Raw genomic sequence first — 21,080 nt, 5'->3', positions numbered from 1 at the left:
CGTGTTTTTCTAAGGCCTCAGGGGACAAACTTGCAGCCAGCGCCGTCTGCCACCGCAGGTGAGTGTGAACCAGCCACATCAGGCACATCGGCGTGTGTGCGACAGAGAGAATCCCTGAGGATGCGAGATTTTGTCCCAACTGCCTGAATCCCACTGAACGCGGCCAACGCGTCTTCGAACAGTACCCATACAGAGACCAGTTTTCCGAACGTCCGCAAACGAAAGGCGCACTCACCAACCTCCTTCATCTGCGTTCAGCAATACCTACAACGAGATATACTCCAGTAACTCTATCAGTCACTGTATGATATCAGAGTAGTCACGCTGTCCCTTAATGGAACTGACGTTCAAGAGGAGGAACGCTGCTGGATTTTTACGACGACCAGAGATTCAGATTGATTCGGGTAACTTTGTTGTTTTGGTAGCATTAAATTACACAACTGGGTTAAACAACTTGACTACATCATAAGCGATGTTAATACTGGCAAAATGTGCAGACTTGTACAAAATATAAAGACATTTCAGTATAGACAAGCAGTATCTGTTCATTCCTTCACATAAGTAGATATACAGGGTGTAAATTTTAAGTTTACAGACCAGAATCAACCGAAAAATAAGCTCCACACGAAAAATGTCTAGAATCCAAAGTTGATTATTTTCGCAGGGGACATTTGCTGGTGCTAAAATTAGCCCACTACCCCAGCCCCCTGGGGGTGGGACGGGAGACAAGTTTAAAATTTCAAATGGGAACCCACATTTTTTGTTGCAGAATCAGAGTCTACGTAAAAACTACGTACATTTTGTCTTAAACATTTGTTTTGATTCTTGGTAGTTGGCGCTGTAATTCAAGAAAATCTATGATCTCAGTTCTGCGTGGAAAATGGTCACAAATCAATAAAAAATACTTATTTACATCGTAAATTTTGATTAGCTAAAACTAAAACCCTCCCTCCCTCCCCATAGGGTGGGGTTTGAGAGAGAGGAATTAGAGTTTTACATATGTTTACCCAATCTGCGGAAAAAATTAGTATTTGGGTCAACATCTGTAAAACTTTAATTCGTCTCTCTCAAATGCCACCCTATGGATAGAGCGGAAGAGTTTTAGTTCTAGTGAATCAAAATTTACGAAGTAAATAAGTATTTTTAATTTATCCGTAACCACTTTCCATGCAAAAATGAGAACATAGATTTTTTTGAATTACAGCGCCAACCACCAAGAATCAAAACAAATGTTTAAGACAAAATGTACGTAGTTTTTTTATGTAGAATCTGATTCTGCAATAAAACGTGGGGTTCCCATTTGAAATTTTTAAGTTTCAACCCGCCCCAATCCCAGGGGACTGGGATGGCTGGCTAATTTTAACACCAGCAGATGTCCCGATCGAAAATAATCAACTTTGGATTCGACACATTTTTTCGTGTGAAGTTTATTTTTTCGAATTATTCTGGTTTGTCAACTTAAAATTTACAGCCTGTATATGGAATGTCGGATAATGTATAGAATCCAACAACGAATACAACTGATGGAAGATCAAGAACTGAGTTCTGAGATCCAAAACGGCGTGAAACAGGGATGCCATCTTTCATCCAAACCGCTCAAATCTGCACATCGATAAAGTAGTGACGGAAATAAAAGGTAGGTTAAGTAGTGACATTAATATTCAGGGTGAAATACACTGCAGCGCCAAAGAAACTAGTGTAGCCATCCGTATTAAAAAAAGAGCTATGTAAACAGGCAGAATACGGTGCTGCTGTCGGCGACGAATTTAAAAGACAATAAGTGTCTGGCGCAGTTGTTAGGTCGTGTGGCAGGTTATCAAGTTTTAAGTGAGTTCGAACATCGTGTTGTAATCGGCGCACGAGCAATGGACACAGTAGCTCTGAGGTAGCGGTGAAGTTGGGACTTTCCCATACGACCACTTCACGAGTGTACCGTGAATATCATGAATCATTTAAACATCAAATCTCCGACATCGCTGCGACGGAGAAAAGATCCTATAAGAACGGTTCTTACAACGACTTAGAAGACTCTTTCAAAGTGACAGAAGTGCAACCCTCCGACAAACTGCTGCAGATTTCAACGCTGGACCATGAACAAGTCTCAACGTGCGAATCATTCAACGAAACATAAGCGATATGGGTTTTCAGAGCCGAAGGCCCATTCGTGTATGCTTTATAACAGCAGCACATAAAGCTTTACACTCGCCTGTGCCCCTCACCACCGACAATGAACTGTTGATGACGGCAACATGTTGCCTGGTCGGACGAGTCTCGTTTCAGATTGTATCGAGCGGATGGACGTTTACGGGTATGGAGGCAACCTCATGAATTGACGGACCCTGCATTTCAGCTGGGAACTGTTCAAGCTAATGGAGTCTCTGTAATCGTGTGGGACGTGTGCAGTTTGACAGATATGGAAGCCCTGATACCCCTAGACACGACTCTGACATGTGATACGTACGTAAGCATCCTGTCTAAATCACCAGCATCCATTCATATCCATTGTGCTTTCCGACGGACTTGGGCAATTCCAGCAGGACAATGCGACACCCTATACGTCCAGAACTGCTACAGAGTGGCTGCAGGAACAGTCCTCTGAATTTCAACACTTCCGCTGGCGACCAAACCAGCCAGAAGTGAACATTATTGAGCATATCTGGGATACGTTGCAACGTGCTGTTCATAATAGATCTTTATCTCCTCGCACTCTTACGGATTTACGGACAACCCTGCAGAATTCATTGTGTCCATTCCCTCCAGTACTACTTCAGACGTTAGTCGAGTCCATGCCAACTCGTGTTGCGGCACTTCTACGTGCTCGCGGGGGCCCTAAACTATATTAGGCAGTGGTATCAGTTTCTTTGGCTCTTCAGTGTAATATCAATGCCAACATTCGCTGATATTATCCTAAGTGAAAGAGAGGGAGAATTACAGTACTTACTGTATGGAATGAACCATCTGCTGAGCAGAACATGTGGTCTGAGTGTAAGTCGAAAACATTCGAAGATAATGAGGAAATGAGGTTAGTGAAAAACTTAACATTAAAACTGGTAAATATGAAGCAGAAAAAGTGAAGGAATTCTACTGTTGCTGTGAATATTAAATGTGAAAAAACTGAAAAAGAACTGAATCGAAGCGTTTGAAACGTGGTATTACAGAAAGATGTTGAAAATTACGTGGACTTATACGGAATGAGGAGCTACTCCGGAAAATCGTCGGGGTAAGAAATATATGGAAAACACTAACAAGTAGAAGGGACAGGATGGCAAGACATAATTTAAGAAATCGGAGAATAGCTTTCATGTTGCCAGACATAGCTGAAAACGGTAAAAACTGTCGGTGAATGTATATATTACAATATACTCAAAAAATAACTGGGGGAGTGAGATACCCTGAGATGAAAAGTTTGGCACACGAGAGGAAATGAGAGGACTGATAAGAAACAAATGTCATTAAAAATAGCTTCGTCGAAATATTAACAAGCTTCAAAGTCTTTAATAATTACTTTCTTATTAATAAATCACAAAGTGAAGGAGATCAAACGTCGATATACTCTATGGAAATTTCAAAAGATCTGGACAAATAAACTGAGATCGAATGTTCTCTGTTAATTTTCCTTGTCAAAAATGGATAAAATCACAACTTTCTGTGATAATATCCATTACCTTCCTCAAGGGGTAGCTCTGATTGTCGTGAAACTTGTGACCAATGACAGCTTTGCAACATTTAGTCTTAGCGCCTGAAGACGATGAAAGAGGTTACCATTGGAATCTTGAGATTATAATACAATTTCACGTGGCAACTTGGATACATGGAGTTCATACTCACGAATGTGAAATTCTAATAGTTAACAATATAATGTTAAGAACAGCAACATTTTATGAAGCTAGTATCAGAACGTTTGCAAACGTACAGTTACACTTGCATCTGAAATATTTTACTCTGAGACATTTCAAGAACTTTGTATTTTTCTTGATGATATTTTAGAAGTTGTTCGACCTCATCAATGAACCTGTATTTATTTATAGCACTTTATCTTGCACAAGAAGCTCGTGTTACATGATTCATGTTACAAGCTGTTCTTTGTAAGTGGTATTATAAATATATAATCACCTCTAACCAAATCTATGGCTACACTTATCCTCTTACATACAAAATGCCGGTACTGCGATATTCCAGATGGGATATCAAGCATTATCGAAAGGAAACACCAAAAACTACCGTCGCACTAATTTTAGAAGGAAGTAGCGGCGCACGTGTTTACTCCACCGTTGCATTGCGTCATTATTGTACTGCAGACTAAATCCTGCCCAAACAGTATCACAATAGAACAACTTGTACCAAATGCAGTCTCCAAACAGCGGTTACATACCCATAAATTTGGTGAATCTTGCACATAAGCTTTATGTGGACCTACAATCCTGTCCTTGAGTACGATTTACTGTGTGTACTAAAACAGATAGGTAACAACAGTTATGCATGACAGATGCCAGGTACGACTCAAACACTATGAAACGTCCCCTCTGAAAAATCATACAAGACTGTGCTAAACTGACACACAATATTTTTTAGCGCAACGCAATCTGACTTTCAACAATCCCTACAAAAGAATGGCCCTGACTAACATTAACCTACACCTTTCACAAATCACTTACCTCACAAAAATCTTCGTTACTCGAACTACTGCAATACAGCGAGCGCCACTACTGCCAGCTAAATGAAAGATTCTAACTACGGAAGGCGCTAACTACTGATAGGCATAGTTAGCAAATGAAAGATTTTGATAGAGAACAAACAATGTATTTACCTCAATAGTGTTCAAAGGTCATAATGTATATAGCAGTTCATGACATCCAGTCTTACAAATTTCAAAACTCCGCCATCTCTCTCCCCACATCCACCACTGCTGGCGGCTCACCTCCAACTGCGCAATGCTATGCGCTGTTAACATCCAGCTGCCCAACACTACAATGGCAGACAGCAATGCAAACTAGCCACAGACTGCACACAGCACAGCCAGTGATTTACATACAGAGCGCTACGTGGCGTTACCAATAAGAAAACATAAACAGCCTACTTACATAGCCCCCATGCTCCCCACAAAAAATTTTACAAATTGTTTTGGCCAGTGGCCAATAATGATTTGATAAAATTTTTCAGTTACAATAACAAAGATATTAAATGCACACACTTATTGATACAATGTTGGTCAAAAGCTAAAATTTTCTCACAGTCCATAAAGACAGTCCTGGTCATTCATCACAGTAAAACTGCAGTGTTTTTCTCAAAGTCTGAGCAGTAAAAGAAAATGCACACAGAAGTAGTGGATTTCCAACGGAAAGACAGTGCTGACTCTTGACATGCAGACAGGTAATGGGCCACAACAGAGCAAACCCACAGCAAAGTCAGTCGAAGTTTTGAAGAATATTGGTAGGTAGGTCATCACAGAGCAGACCCACTGTAGTCCTGGTAGAAATAATGGTATTGGTGGGCCACCAGAGGTGCAGACCCACTGCAGTCCTTGTAGAAATAATGGTATTGGTGGATCATCGAAGATGCAGACCCACTGTAATCCTTGTAGAGACGGCCAGCAGCCATCTGTTGCGACTGTGCAGGTGCACAACCATCATCGAAGAGTCTTACGGACAATATAGCAAGTCCATAAACCAATAATTGTGCCCTCTCAAAACTGTTTTTTGAAATGTCCTTAGAACCAGCAATGCTGTTATCTAGTCCCTTGCTGAATTATCAACACACGTGCAAGCACTAACAGTCCCAACTTCTCACATACCGTGCATATACTATGACCAACAGAAACGTGTGCAGTGAAATATAACTTACAAGTTACTTAATTTGATGAAACGGTGTCAATTACAATTTTATAACATAAAAATACAATAACAAATGTACAAAATACATCATTAAAAACATAATAATACAGGTAACATTTGTAGTAATAGGGGCTTTACAAAAGAATAGAAATAAATATATACACTCCTGGAAATGGAAAAAAGAACACAGTGACACCGGTGTGTCAGACCCACCATACTTGCTCCGGACACTGCGAGAGGGCTGTACAAGCAATGATCACACGCACGGCACAGCGGACACACCAGGAACCGCGGTGTTGGCCGTCGAATGGCGCTAGCTGCGCAGCATTTGTGCACCGCCGCCGTCAGTGTCAGCCAGTTTGCCGTGGCATACGGAGCTCCATCGCAGTCTTTAACACTGGTAGCATGCCGCGACAGCGTGGACGTGAACCGTATGTGCAGTTGACGGACTTTGAGCGAGGGCGTATAGTGGGCATGCGGGAGGCCGGGTGGACGTACCGCCGAATTGCTCAACACGTGGGGCGTGAGGTCTCCACAGTACATCGATGTTGTCGCCAGTGGTCGGCGGAAGGTGCACGTGCCTGTCGACCTGGGATCGGACCGCAGCGACGCACGGATGCACGCCAAGACCGTAGGATCCTACGCAGTGCCGTAGGGGACCGCACCGCCACTTCCCAGCAAATTACGGACACTGTTGCTCCTGGGGTATCGGCGAGGACCATTCGCAACCGTCTCCATGAAGCTGGGCTACGGTCCCGCACACCGTTAGGCCGTCTTCCGCTCACGCCCCAACATCGTGCAGCCCGCCTCCAGTGGTGTCGCGACAGGCGTGAATGGAGGGACGAATGGAGACGTGTCGTCTTCAGCGATGAGAGTCGCTTCTGCCTTGGTGCCAATGATGGTCGTATGCGTGTTTGGCGCCGTGCAGGTGAGCGCCACAATCAGGACTGCATATGACCGAGGCACACAGGGCCAACACCCGGCATCATGGTGTGGGGAGCGATCTCCTACACTGGCCGTACACCACTGGTGATCGTCGAGGGGACACTGAATAGTGCACGGTACATCCAAACCGTCATCGAACCCATCGTTCTACCATTCCTAGACCGGCAAGGGAACTTTCTGTTCCAACAGGACAATGCACGTCCGCATGTATCCCGTGCCACCCAACGTGCTGTAGAAGGTGTAAGTCAACTACCCTGGCCAGCAAGATCTCCGAATCTGTCCCCCATTGAGCATGTTTGGGACTGGATGAAGCGTCGTCTCACGCGGTCTGCACGTCCAGCACGAACGCTGGTCCAACTGAGGCGCCAGGTGGAAATGGCATGGCAAGCCGTTCCACAGGACTACATCCAGCATCTCTACGATCGTCTCCATGGGAGAATAGCAGCCTGCATTGCTGCGAAAGGTGGATATACACTGTACTAGTGCCGACATTGTGCATGCTCTGTTGCCTGTGTCTATGTGCCTGTGGTTCTGTCAGTGTGATCATGTGAGGTATCTGACCCCAGGAATGTGTCAATAAAGTTTCCCCTTCCTGGGACAATGAATTCACGGTGTTCTTATTTCAATTTCCAGGAGTGTACATTAGTGTTACAGGAATTATGACATAAGTAAATACATAAAAGATCAGAATAATTATTGAAACATCAACTTCACACATGAGCATTAAAACAGAACAGAATTAATAATGTCTAACATCTTTACAAAGTTAATAACATATTATTAATGCAAATTATATTTGGGGATAACAGTATTCCTCATCATAGTCATGTAGCTGAGTATTAGAAAAATTCTACAACATAAGTCTTATCAGATAAACATATAAAGACAGGAAGAACATAAATACACAAGGGTACACAAACGCATAGTGGGATAACACAAGGAAAGGACAGTGTTTGTTTCACTGCAGTATTTTGCAAACAAAACTTTCTTTACTTCTCGGAGATCTCCCTTCGTTCTTCGTTATTTCCAAAAAGTCCTATCTATACCTGCTTTCTGTACTTTTCTCGTATAACCTCTCAGTGCATTTCTTCAAATTCATTGCAACTCATTCTCTTGTAGGCTACCCCCTCTTAAGCTAACTTAAATCTACTGAGCTCAGATGCATAAAATAAGGGACGAGGCAATGCAGCAGCACAAAACAATTAACACAAACAACAATGACAAAATATGGAAATTGGCAAAGCAATTGCAATATTACAACTAATATAAGGCACTGTGCAGCAAACAAGAAAAATAAATCCGTAGTAAAACTGGCTTAACAGCGTAATACAAAGTCAAATTCAGTAACATTATGCCTGGCAAACAGCAGCAGCAAATGCAATAACTTATACCTAAATATGACATAGCTCAAGCAGAAAAAATATTACACTAAAGACAACAATGCAGATAAGGGAAATGTCTATTCACATCTTAATGTCTATGTAATTAAAGTGGTGCACCACAAAAACTAATTCTACAAAAAATTACCAGGTACTTGAAATGAAAATTATGTATGCAGTTCCTGTGAAGGGAAATGTCTTTGTGCTCCCTCATTTGTTTGGGAAGTGTATTACAAAATTAGTATTTACTGGATCTGTAGACAGAAAATATTTATATTAGTACAACTATAAAATTTTATTTTAACCAGTGTTGCAGTGCAGCTAGGAGCTAGATATTAAACAAAATAGGCAAAGCAAGGCATGAAACGTCATTCACTAGCCATATGGCATTTCATAATGCAGTAAACAATCTTTCAACTAGGAAGACAATATACATGAAATGTTTCTCATAATTTCATTTCAGTAAATATCATAAATTAAGAACTCTACAGTGTAATCATATTTTCAAGTTTGAGGGTGTCGTATTTACAATGTTTTCTACAAAGGAATGTCAATAGCGAGGATAATGGCCTCTTTTTTTTTCTCCACCTGTGCCTCTGAAAGGCACACACTAATGGCTTTTTTCCAGGTGTCTGTCGCGCAGCTGGGTGCCCATGACGCATTACGCGAAGGTTGTCACTTAACATTCTTTCCGAAATATTTACGACAGCAGTTTCCGCTACAGTGACAGTCTCATATAAAAATATTTCACAGGTCAAGAATTTGCGTTACAAAGCTGTAGAAGCAAAATCCTATTGATATTGATAAACAGTGTCCAAAAAATATTTGTCGGCATTGTAATACATTCACACATTTACTTACACTTCATAACTCTTAAAGTACGATTCCTGGTTTCCAACAACCTTTTTCACAAACCAGAGTCCCTAACCACTACTCATTATTCCTTACCTTATTCGTCGACACTTCTTCAATATTTCATCATAACAGATACATAGCATAATCAAATAACTCATATGGCATCAGCTTATTGATCATAAACATACCGCAACAGCATAATATGCACTGTCATCGTAATAATAACATCATAACACCTCAGTCAAATCTCAAAATCGTTGTAGCTTTCTGCAATAATTTCATAGCCTAATAAAATATTCTCTGCTCACTTCAGTAGTGTCATCTACCTCAAACGTACTTTAAAAATCATGACCCCATACCAAATGCGACATTCAAAGCTCTCATAGTATCACAATGGTTCCAAAAAAAATATGAACAGTTCACAAAGTACAGACAAAATACAATTTCATAAGTGTGAAATTATCCAACTGTGTAATTGCGTAAACATCTGTCACTGATGTAGTAAAAAAGACATGTTTGTCTCTCTCAATTAAATGATCAGATAGCTGTGTAATTTATGTGTTAGAGAAATATGGTACCGATGTGTAAAGTTGTATAAGCAGATACCACATTAGCTAGGGCTCCTTGTGCTTGCCAAACACATGGTACACAAAGTAAGCATGTACCCCCTTGAGGATTAATGTAATTATACCCTCAGGTGTTACAGATTACAGCAATGGAATGAAATGTATCACGGAAAACTTTCTTTTTATTTCAAAAATCTTTATAAATAAATGTTTTAAGTACAAAATTAATCACTCAAATGCGTGTCCTGTAGCGCTAAATTGTGCGTCTTGTTGTAACATAATCTCTGTCATTACTTAGGGTAAAAAAGTGTGCCAAGTGTCGTAATTATCGTCGTCCGTAAGCAAAGTTCTGCAGAAGTCAATGTACTTACCTCATGATAAACAAAAGTGAAATGCTTTGCGTATAGATATCGTAGTTATTACGTACATTACCATGATCAAGAAAGTACTATACTGTAACGTATTAGCTGGCTGAAGTGGCCATGCAGTTAAAGGCGCTGCAGTCTGGAACCGCAGGACCGCTACGGTCGCAGGTTCGAATCCTGCCTCGGGCATGGATGTTTGTGATGTCCTTAGGTTAGTTAGGTTTAACTAGTTCTAAGTTCTAGGGGACTAATGACCTCAGCAGTTGAGTCCCATAGTGCTCAGAGCCATTTTTTGTAACATATTGTTGTGCTACGAAAAAGGCTGTCACATTGTAGCTATACCACAAAAGTTACTACTAAAACATGTTTTACTTTCCAGAATAATTCAGAAAAACTGTGCAGATATGAAACAGAAACACCGCAAAAGCAACATTGTAAATTGTTACTCATTAGTAGTGTCGTGATAAAATCGTGTAGCTGTCACATAAACTAACCACTGTGTCATCTGGTATCTCACAGAAAGTACTTTAAATCCAGAATGTATTTTCAAGTAAACCAAAATGTTGCATTAAAATCTCATTAGCAGTACTAGTAAATGTTCTAAGTATGTGAGCCTTATAGACATTACATGATCGTGCAACTAACAAGCAAGAATGTACACACACACAATAACACTGTGTTGTCCGTTCACAATAACAATGCATTAGTAATTTCTGTTTAAATAAGTCCTCTTGGTTCTTGACTGGATATTTAACTTCAAACATTGTTGCATGTTAACAGATTCTAAGTCTGACAAAGCATACTAGTAATGTAAAGTGAAAAGTTATATGGCAAAGACAAAAAGCAGATTATCTTTCAATTAACGGTTTTACATGTGAAATATGGTGTAAACCTTTACTCTTCCTAGTACACAGAGTTTCAGTTTCAACGCAATTGTCACGTGGTTACGTCGCTAAGGAACACTTGAATTTTTCTCAAGGTTAGCGTCTATGTTATTTTTCTCTGAGCCAGCCAGCGCACATGGCTGCCTGCAGTGTGAGTAATTGTCTGCTATCTCTTTGTTGGCAGGCGTCGTTATTGGGATTAGGAGACCTAACTTCTACAAATTCACCTTGACGAGAAGGCCTTGCCCTGTTTGAAGCTCGCCAGTTCTGATGCAATTCAGGTCTGTCGTTACGATTATATCGTCTGTCGTCATGTCGGTAGATTCCATAGTTTTTTTCTTGCCGGTCACGTGGTGGGGAATTTCTTCCTGAATCGTAACTGCACGCTGAACTGTTGCGTCTGAAGTTATTCTGTCTCCCTTGATAATAATTGTTTTTGTTCCCATATTGTCTGTTTCTATGGTAATCTCTGTCATATTCATTACTACGGAAATGCGATCTTTCTCTGTAACTATTATTACTCTGCCAGTGGTTGTCATATGGGTGGTGTCTGTTTTGGTCACGATTTGCGTTGTAAGAATAGACTTGTCGTGTCCAGTTATTGTTTCTGTCATCACAGAATTGTGACGGATATGACCTGTAGTGATTGTTTTCCTGTTTTCGCATCCCGCGACTGTCTGTGTCAATTTCTAATTCATGTAAGAGTCCCTGAAAAGCTTCAATGTCGTCTTTGCATCGCCCTGCCAAAATAATATGTCGTAAATGTTCAGGTAGTTTGATTAAGCAAATGCAGATGAGTTCTGAGGGGCTGTATGGGTTTGACAGGTACTGATTCTTGTGCAACATGTCTTCAAAATATTTCACAAGACTGGAAAATTCAGATTGTTCGAAATGTTCCATCATTATGATGCTATGTTTTACTCGGTTTTGTGTAGTTTGAGACCAATATGCTGAGAGGAAGGCATGATAAAATTCTCCTTCACTGTGGCAATCGTGAATGACCGATCGCATTCTTACAGCTGGTTCATTCTCTAAGTAGCCACACATAAATTCTAATCTGTGCTCTAATGACCAGTTGAGAGGAAAACAATGAGAGAATTGATGGAGCCACGCTTGTGGATGAATGTCGTTGCCGGAATTCTTAAATGTTTTGAATTTACGTGTAGTAATGAACAGCTTATAGTCAAAATCATCATGTCGGCGAGTCGCATATCGGTCATTGTTACGTCGTTTCGGCGGTTCCATTTCAAAATTCGGTGCACTTTGCCAATTTCTTTCATAATTTCCGAAATGCCCTGTGTTATTGTTTTGTGGCTGTTCCGTATTTCTATGTCCCTCTTCCCGTATTGGAGCGCGAGTGTCCTCTGAAATACGTAATTCTTGCATTACCTGTGTCAGCTGATCTTGTACTTCACGGATTTCTCTTTGGTGTTGTGTAATAATTTGAGTCTGATTTTGTTTGAATTTCCTAATTTGTTCGCACTCTTCTGTGTCATTAAAGACTACCGGATTTGTGTCATTCAGATTATCATGTCCCTTCGTAAATAAATTATTTAGCTGATCCGAAAGTTCAACTACTTTCTCTGATAATGAACTAATTTCCGCCATGTGTCTTTCTGAACCGATTTTCAGAGTATCTACTGTGTCCTTTAAGTTTTCTTGAGTTTTTGCAAGTTGCGTAACCGAATCGGTAGATGCAACTGAGTCAATTTTAGCTTGAAAGGTCTCATGATTTTCATGAACAATAGTTTGCGGTTCTTTTATGGCTGCTTCGTGATTCTGTAATGAATTTTTATGCCGCGAAAAAATAGGTTGAAAATGCTCACAAATCTATGCTTTTACGTCTTTACACACTCTTTGAAATTTCGATTCAATGTTATGTAACTCAGTAGTTAAATCTTCACGTGTTTGTTCAAGTGTGGTGTCTAACTTTTGAAGCTTTTGCTGTGTTTGTCTCTGATTTTGTTCCATTGTGTCTAACTGTTGCTGTGTTTGTCTCTGATTCTGTTCCATTGTGTCTAACTTTTGAAGCTTTTGACGTGTTTGTCTCTGATTTTGTTCCATTGTGTCTAACTTTTGAAGCTTTTGCTGTGTTTGTCTCTGATTTTGTTCCATTTGTTGCATTAATTGCAATAATGATGTATTATTGTCTGGAATCTGTTTCTCTATGCTTTTTGGCAGTGCATTTTCACCGGCAACATTCACATTTTGACAAGTAGAAAATGTGTATTGACTCATTTGAGAAAACGGTGAGGACCCAAAACCTAAGTCTGCAGTATTTGCAATATTGTATTCTGTCATTTCGGATTCCTGAGGCGAGCTGTTGCCGACCGATCGATCGATAACGGTTCCCTGTTCACCACTTGTTTCATTGTCTACACCATTATTTGCCGCCTGCTCCATTTCCCTATGCACAATTACCAAATTACTACTTCACATGTCTGTTAATTCACTACACAGTGGTGCTGATAAGCTACGCTCGTCGTCACTATTATTTCTCAGTTTACTTTGGAGCCTTGTGTAAGGTTTACACACGCCATTATTGTCACAATATTTCACACGATAACACAGAAAAGCACAATTTGAAGAACAAAATAAGAAAACACATTAACATAGCATTGAAAATAATATCTCGTTAATTGCAAGCTCAGTTGCGAAATACTTGGTGCAAATCTACATGCATGCCACAACTGTTTTACTGTACAAGAATGAAAAACTACAACTACAAAGGAAATTCTCTCTACAATTACCCGCTAGCAATAAACAAAGGCTGCACTAATTGCACAAACTACAAGAAAAAAATCAGAAGATTCCAGTGAGGTATCCTCGGCTAAGGGCCGACATATGAAACGTCCCCTTTGAAAAATTATACAAGACTGTGCTTAAACTGACACACAATATTTTTTAGCGCAACGCAATCTGACTTTCAACAATCCCTACAAAAGAATGGCCCTGACTAACACTAACCTATACCTTTCACAAATCACTTACCTCACAAAAATCTTCGTTACTCGAACTACTGCAATACAGCGAGCGCCACTACTGCCAGCTAAATGAAAGATTCTAACTACGGAAGGCACTAACTACTGATAGGCACAGTTAGCAAATGAAAGATTTTGATAGAGAACAAACAATGTATTTACCTCAATAGTGTTCAAAGGTCGTAATGTATATAGCAGTTCATGACATCCAGTCTTACAAATTTCAAAACTCCGCCATCTCTCTCCCCACATCCACCACTGCTGGCGGCTCACCTCCAACTGCGCAACGCTACGCGCTGTTAACATCCAGCTGCCCAAAACTACAATGGCAGACAACAATGCAAACTAGTCCTTACAACTACCAACACAGCTCTGCAAGAACAGTCGATACTTTGTAAGAAATGAGTGAAGAACAGGCGGGAAGTATAATACTTTCCTGTCAGACCACACAACACCATTCACACAGCTCTTCCAGTGTCTTCTAAAATGAACTAGTAATTATCACATAATTTAGTTATATAAGCCATATTAACTGTACGCAAAATCGCGACAAATTTTCCCAAGAATGTCGCTGATAGCCAAGAGATCACAGACACAAAAGGTGAGAACTGATGAGTGCAGTCTGTTTACTCTAAAATATAACAAATAAAAAATAGACATTTGGAATATAAACCACGTACTATTCCAAAACGGGCAACAAATAATATTTATCGGCATTTCTATGGTGCAATCTAAACACTACTAAAATAAAATCTAACACATGGAACAACTGGATAACGTTGTGCTCTTCCCCAATGGAAGCATAGCCACAATGAACAATAAGGTTGGATTTTGTCATTCCTAAGTGCAGCTGTGTTGTTGATTTTTGTGCCGTACCATCCCACGACTGAAAATTACCATGAACAGTGTTACCACAATGTACAGTCAGTGCTTCAAAGTGTTGTTGGAACTGACATAATTTTCATGTCTTAGTTCCAGTATGCTTGATTTCGCATCTGAAATATCGCAGTATTAAATAATGAGTCGACTAAGCTGTAGGAAGTTTGGAGAATGTGCACTGAACCTGTTTCCACTATGTGACATATTCTAACTACAAAAACATAATAATTACAATGTTCTGTGCCTAAGTGAGGAAAGCTTTGACTAGAGCATCTATCTCAGTATCCATGAGATTACTCTTATGATCCCTTGTTGATTACGTAGTCTCATATATTGGTTTCCTGTGGGAGTTCGCTAACCCAGAGAGCACAGTCTTAAATACTGACTTCACCACAACATGGCCCTGGTGGAAGCCCAATTAATTAGATAATGACGGTGGAGATAGAATCTTCACTCTGTACATCAACTGAGCAACAGTGGAACAGAAGTTGGGTGTAGTGTTTCTAGACTTCTAGTCGGTTGCTTTAACAGCTACACAGCTACATGTACTTTACCTTTTATTACATTTTTCGCTTTCAGAATGTGATCTATATCTTTGTTCCTTCTGTCCTCAGTTTGCTGCTGTCATTCCTAATGTTCTAAATGCATTCTGTTTTGATGTTTTGTTGCATTACGCCTATTGAACTGATCGACAAGGCCAATCTCTTTTGCTGAAAACTGATGTGTAAGAAGCAGGCTATAACGTATCTTCTGGAAGGTTCCAAAGCTCTGAACAGAATACGACATTTTCAACAACTCATATACTTGATGGAGATCTTAACGTCGGACAAATAGTGGAAGTAAAACTTCTAGAATGAACAGTCAGCAATACGAGCTACAGCGGGCTTTCCCCAGCCACAAAAGGTAGGTCAGGTATTGTTACAAATGTAAATGATGATGCTATAGGAGTATGAGTTGGAAAATGTGTATATATTTCACTTATCTTTAAAACTTCTATTATTGTTTATAATTCCCATCTTTTTCTTCTCAACAGTTTGATCATTTTCTGATGAGCAGATAAAGAGAAAATGTGTTGATGTGCAGTATTTATCGACATTATTTTCTTACGTAAATAGCATTTGAGCTGCCGTATTTAGGTGTGGATATGAATTTTTACCTATGTCTGTGGATATACAGGGTGTAAACTTTAAGTTGACGAACCAGAATAACTCGAAAATAAGCTTCACACGAAAAAATGTATAGAATCCAAAGTTGATTATTTTCGAGGGGGACATCTGCTGGTGTTAAAATTAGCCCGCCATTCCAGCCCCCTGGGGTTGGGGTGGGTTGAATCTTTAAAATTTCAAATGCGAACCCCATGTTTTATTGCAGAATCAGATTCTACATAAAAAACTACATACATTTTGTCTTAAACATTTGTTCTGATTCTTGGTAGTTGGCGCTGTAATTCAAGAAAATCCACGTTCTCATTTTTGCGTGGAAAATGGTTACGGATAAATAAAAAAATACTTATTTACTTCGTAAATTTTGATTCACTAAAACTAAAACTCTCCCTATCTCCCCACAGGGTGGGGTTTGAGAGAGAGGACTTAGAGTTTTACAAATGTTGACCCAAATACTAATTTTTTCCGCAAATTCGGATAAGTTTTGTTTGTTTCGTGGTCAATATTTCTGAAACTCTACCCCAGATGACACCTGCCTCTTGAGTTGTGGAAGAACACTCCTCATTGCATTAGTCTGTTTCCAACGAAACCTGCAACAATAGGCGCGGCTGAGATTCGGCTTGCGCCGTTACGTAGCAACAGTCTGAGGCAAATACTGGATGAGACTGCGTGCCTGCTACGAAAGCTCCTTCAAAAAGCCGGCGAAGACTGGTTCCGTGTTTGAGAGGTGGGAAATAACTGTAGTTTTCTCATTATTTGCTTGAACTGTGGGCTATTTCCGGCTGTTGGCTGACGTGACGCACAATATTAATTTCGTGACAAATAACATCATTTCACACTTCGGAGAATCTAAGCGTATTTAAGTTATGAGGAGACCGCTCTAATGTACAAATTTAAAATTTACTCTGTGTAATGTAAAGAAATGTGTAATTTTAGTAGTTGCTGACGTGCTGATCGAACATTTTCCTAGGAGCACACTATACACTCTCAGCTTCACATTCGTGGAATTTCGCATGAAAGCTATCACATACTAAATTTCCAGTCAACATCGGTTTGGGATATATTAGACAAGTTCAAATGGTTCAAATGGCTCTGAGCACTATGGGACTCAACTGCTGAGGTCATTAGTCCCCTAGAACTTAGAACTAGTTAAACCTAACTAACCTAAGGACATCACAAACATCCATGCCCGAGGCAGGATTCGAACCTGCGACCGTAGCGGTCTTGCGGTTCCAGACTGCAGCGCCTTTAACCGCACGGCCACTTCGGCCGGCTATTAGACAAGTGAAGGGAATCGTAGCAGCTATCTGTCGAGATACTGCTAGCGCCCCTGTCGAAACTGCAAATCTCTGTCAGTTGTGGTGATTGCTTTCTCGTAATACTGCATTTAAATCTAATTTGTGTTAATTTAGTTTTGAAATTGAGGTAGCCTGCCATCCACTTAAAATAAACTACTATAAATGTACTTAGTACCTCCTAAGTGTTTTTAAAATTTAGGATTCGATGTTTTTGTTTAATTTATGCCACATTGATCTCTTTTACTCTTCAACGGTAACGCTTCTTATTTACAGCATTAGATGAACACATAACGTATCTGGAAGCAGTGGACAGTTCTGGACGCGATAAGCGAATATCAAATTATACGTTTCCATGGGTTCATTTTGTCCTTTCCATACACAGGGTGATTTTTTCCAACGCGTACAAACTCTAGGGATTGATCGATGAGATACGACGCAAACAAAAAGACGTAATGAGCTTATTTCTGGAAACGCTTGGTTTCCCTGCCAGAGACCATTTATTCAATCATACATTGTTACAGAGACAACGGTGAAATACGCACAATACCCTGCAGTAAAAGTTACAGCATGTGCTGCAAATGGTTTCCATGTGCCTCAACGCTTGCGTGTACGCGCCGTAGCATGTTCTGTCTCACACGTTCACATCGGCCAGGCTGTATACGGACAGTGTCAAAGGCAGCATGAGTACGTTATTCCAGTGTCTCCACGTCTGGAATGGGCTCTTCATACACAATTGGCCCTTAACCAGAAATCTCAGGGACTGAAATCCAGTGAAGAAACAGTCCACGCAACTGAACCCCCCTCCCCTCCCCCCCCCCCCCCCACCTCGTCCGATATATCGATCAGGGAAGACACGATTGAGATGCGTCTGGATCTTAACGGCGAAATGGCCTGGAGCACTATCATGTAGCAGCCACATAACACTTCGAATCATCAATGACACTTCTTTCAGCTGGGGAGGCAAAGTCACCCGCAAGAAACGCAGATCCCGTTAGATGAAGTGACCCACACAGTCCAGCCGCACCGATACTAATGATTCGCTGTCACCATAGCATTGCGGTTCGTCATATTATCCCACAGACGACTGTTGTGAAACTTGAAACTACTAATACGCGTAAAGGTGACCTTATCTGTGAATAGGATGGATGACACAAATCCCGGAATCGTGGTTGCCTACTGAAGAGACAGATGACAAAACTGCTCCCGATGTGGAAAGTCTATCGCTAGTAAGCCCTGCACACTCTGTAAGTGATATGGGTAGTAACAATTGTCATGGAGAATGTGTCCTGTCCTGGCGGGCCTACTGCCTGGTACCGACACTGCGGTTGCCTTCCACAGATGTTAATCACAGTTTCCTCCAAGACAGGCGTCCGAACACTTCAGGTATGTCCATCACGATTTCCTGCTTTTTCAAACGACCCTGTGTCAGACAGACGGCGAAACATGTTGCAAACACTGAATGCTGTGGTTGTCGTTGGGTTGGGTTGTTTGGGGAAGGAGATCAGACTTGGGGGCGTCTCTGTGGCGTTCCTCTGGATCCCAGGACATGTTGGTACATGTGGCAATGAGGCGGCCGAATAGCGGCCAAGGCTGCAGTCTCTCTTCTTCGGCCAGCTATTCGCATGATTCCCTTCACCGATCTACGGAGTGTTTTATGTCGTCGTGTTGCTCTTTTATGACACGCACATTGGTCGGCACTTCCCAATAATAAATTGCGGGACGTGAAAGCTCTTCCCTGTGCTTGGACTTCTTCCTCCCGACCTTGTCGTCGGGAGGAGGTAATTTTAACTAGACTCCGGATAGGACACTGTCTTTTTAGCCATCGACATCTTTTAAGCGACGATCCTCCCCCACTCTGTCCCCACTGCTCCCAACTGATGACGGTAACACACCTTTTTCTTGAGTGCCCCTATTCTACTCCGTTACGTGCCCGTCTACAGCTGTCGCCTGATATATCTTCCATTTTAGCAGATGACACACGATCAGCCGATTGCGTTCTCGAGTTCATTAGTGCCAGTGAGATGACGTCAGTAGTTTGATGCTCTTTTTGGGGACAAACAATCCCCTTTCTATAGTGGTTTTTTAAGCATTCCTTCTGTTTTTGGTTTCCTCACTTTTTTTAGTTTTGCTCCCATTGCTGCTGGTTTCCAGTTTCGTTTTTTTAGCTTTTCCTAAGTCACAGACCGAGCGCTAATGACCGTAGCAGTTTTGTGCTCTAAAACCATAACAAAAAAAAAAGAAAAAGAAACAGACAGCGAGGTCATCAGTCTCATCGGATTAGGGAAGGATGGGGAAAGAAGTCGGCCGTGCCCTTTCAAGGGAACCATCCCGGCATTTGCCTGGAGCGATTTAGGGAAATCACGGAAAACCTAAATCAGGATATCCGGACGCGGGATTCAACCGTTGTCCTCCCGAATGCGAGTCCAGTGTGCTAACCACTGCGCCACCTCGCTCGGTGTGGTTGTCGTCGGCCGTCGTCGTTGTAACTGTGGCTGCATGGTACAGCGCGTATTAGTCCGCAGTCTCTGTGGCAAAATATGATTAAACAAATGGTCTCTAGCATGGAAACCATGCATTTCCGGACATAAGCATTAAATCTTTTTTGTTCCGTATCCTCTCATCCATCAATCCCTAGAGTTTCTACATGGTGGAAAAAATCAAGATAAATGTTCACACTGTTGACTTATTTTGTGTTTCTTCCCTGTATAGTCACACTGCTGACTTATTTTGAGTTTCTTCCGTCATTTTCTTTCATGTAGCTCGCATCAGATGACCTGCACTCGTTTATTCCTACACATTTGACTCTACTGTTTTAAATGTAATGTAGCAACTGTCATACTGATTTTGCAGTTCTTTTTAATCCGCCTACCATTGGATTGAAAATAACGTAAAAATTAGTTTTAGTGCTCTTAATAACGTTTCCACTCGTTGAGAATGCTGTGAACCTGACCTACGGTAGACAGTGCTTATCAAAAATAGTGTGTAACATGTAGTAGTAATCAGTTCAAATTGAACTGTAAAACGTACATTACATTTAATTTACTATAAACAGCCGGAACATACGTCACCTGTTGAAGTAATACGGCATTATTATTGTTCCACTGACATTTGAAAACTGAACCAGTTTCAAATGGAAGATCTTTGGTACGTTGCTTTGATTATCCAATTTATTTACGTATACGTCCATGCTCTAACTAGCTAATTTATGTTTACGTGAAAAATAACAAATCGTTTTTGATAATGGATGAGCTATGACCACACTTTTACCGTTATGACAGACATAATAGAGTAACGAATTTTTTCCAATTTTAGAAGAAAAACACGCTTTTCTTACTTTCGAAATGACTATAAAACTTTATTTGTACTTGTTTTTGCTAATGTGCGAGAGGATCATCTAGTCGTTTATCGTCGCAAATTAGATGTCGGACTTAGCCTACTATGAAGAATGCCATTCTTTCGCCGATTTATCAAGGAAGAAGAGTTTTGTAGCTATCTTACAAGGAAAGATGAAAATAAAGTTTAATTTCAGAAAGAATGTTGCCTTAGGGAAGTCACTGTCTGGGAGACCACAGAACTTCTGCGTCATCGGTTCCCTTGGACACGCCACTGTGGTAATCGTACACTATGTGATAAAAAGTATCCGGAAACCCCCAAAAACAAACGTTTTTCATATTACGTACATTGTGCTGCCAGCTACTGCCAGGTACTCCATATCAGCGACTTCAGTAGACATTAGACATCGTAAGAGACCACAATGGGGCGCTCTGTAGAACTCACAGACTTCGAACGTGGTCAGGTGATTGGGTGTCACTTGCACCATAGTCTGTATGCGAGATTTCCACACTCCCTAAACATTCCTAGGTACACTGTTTCCGATGTTATAGAAAGTGGAAATGTGAAGGGACACGCACAGCACAAAAGCGTACAGGCCGAC

The sequence above is a fragment of the Schistocerca americana genome, chromosome 6, assembly GCF_021461395.2.
Source record: "Schistocerca americana isolate TAMUIC-IGC-003095 chromosome 6, iqSchAmer2.1, whole genome shotgun sequence".
Lineage (NCBI taxonomy): Eukaryota > Metazoa > Arthropoda > Insecta > Orthoptera > Acrididae > Schistocerca > Schistocerca americana.
This window is presented reverse-complemented; position numbering follows the sequence as displayed.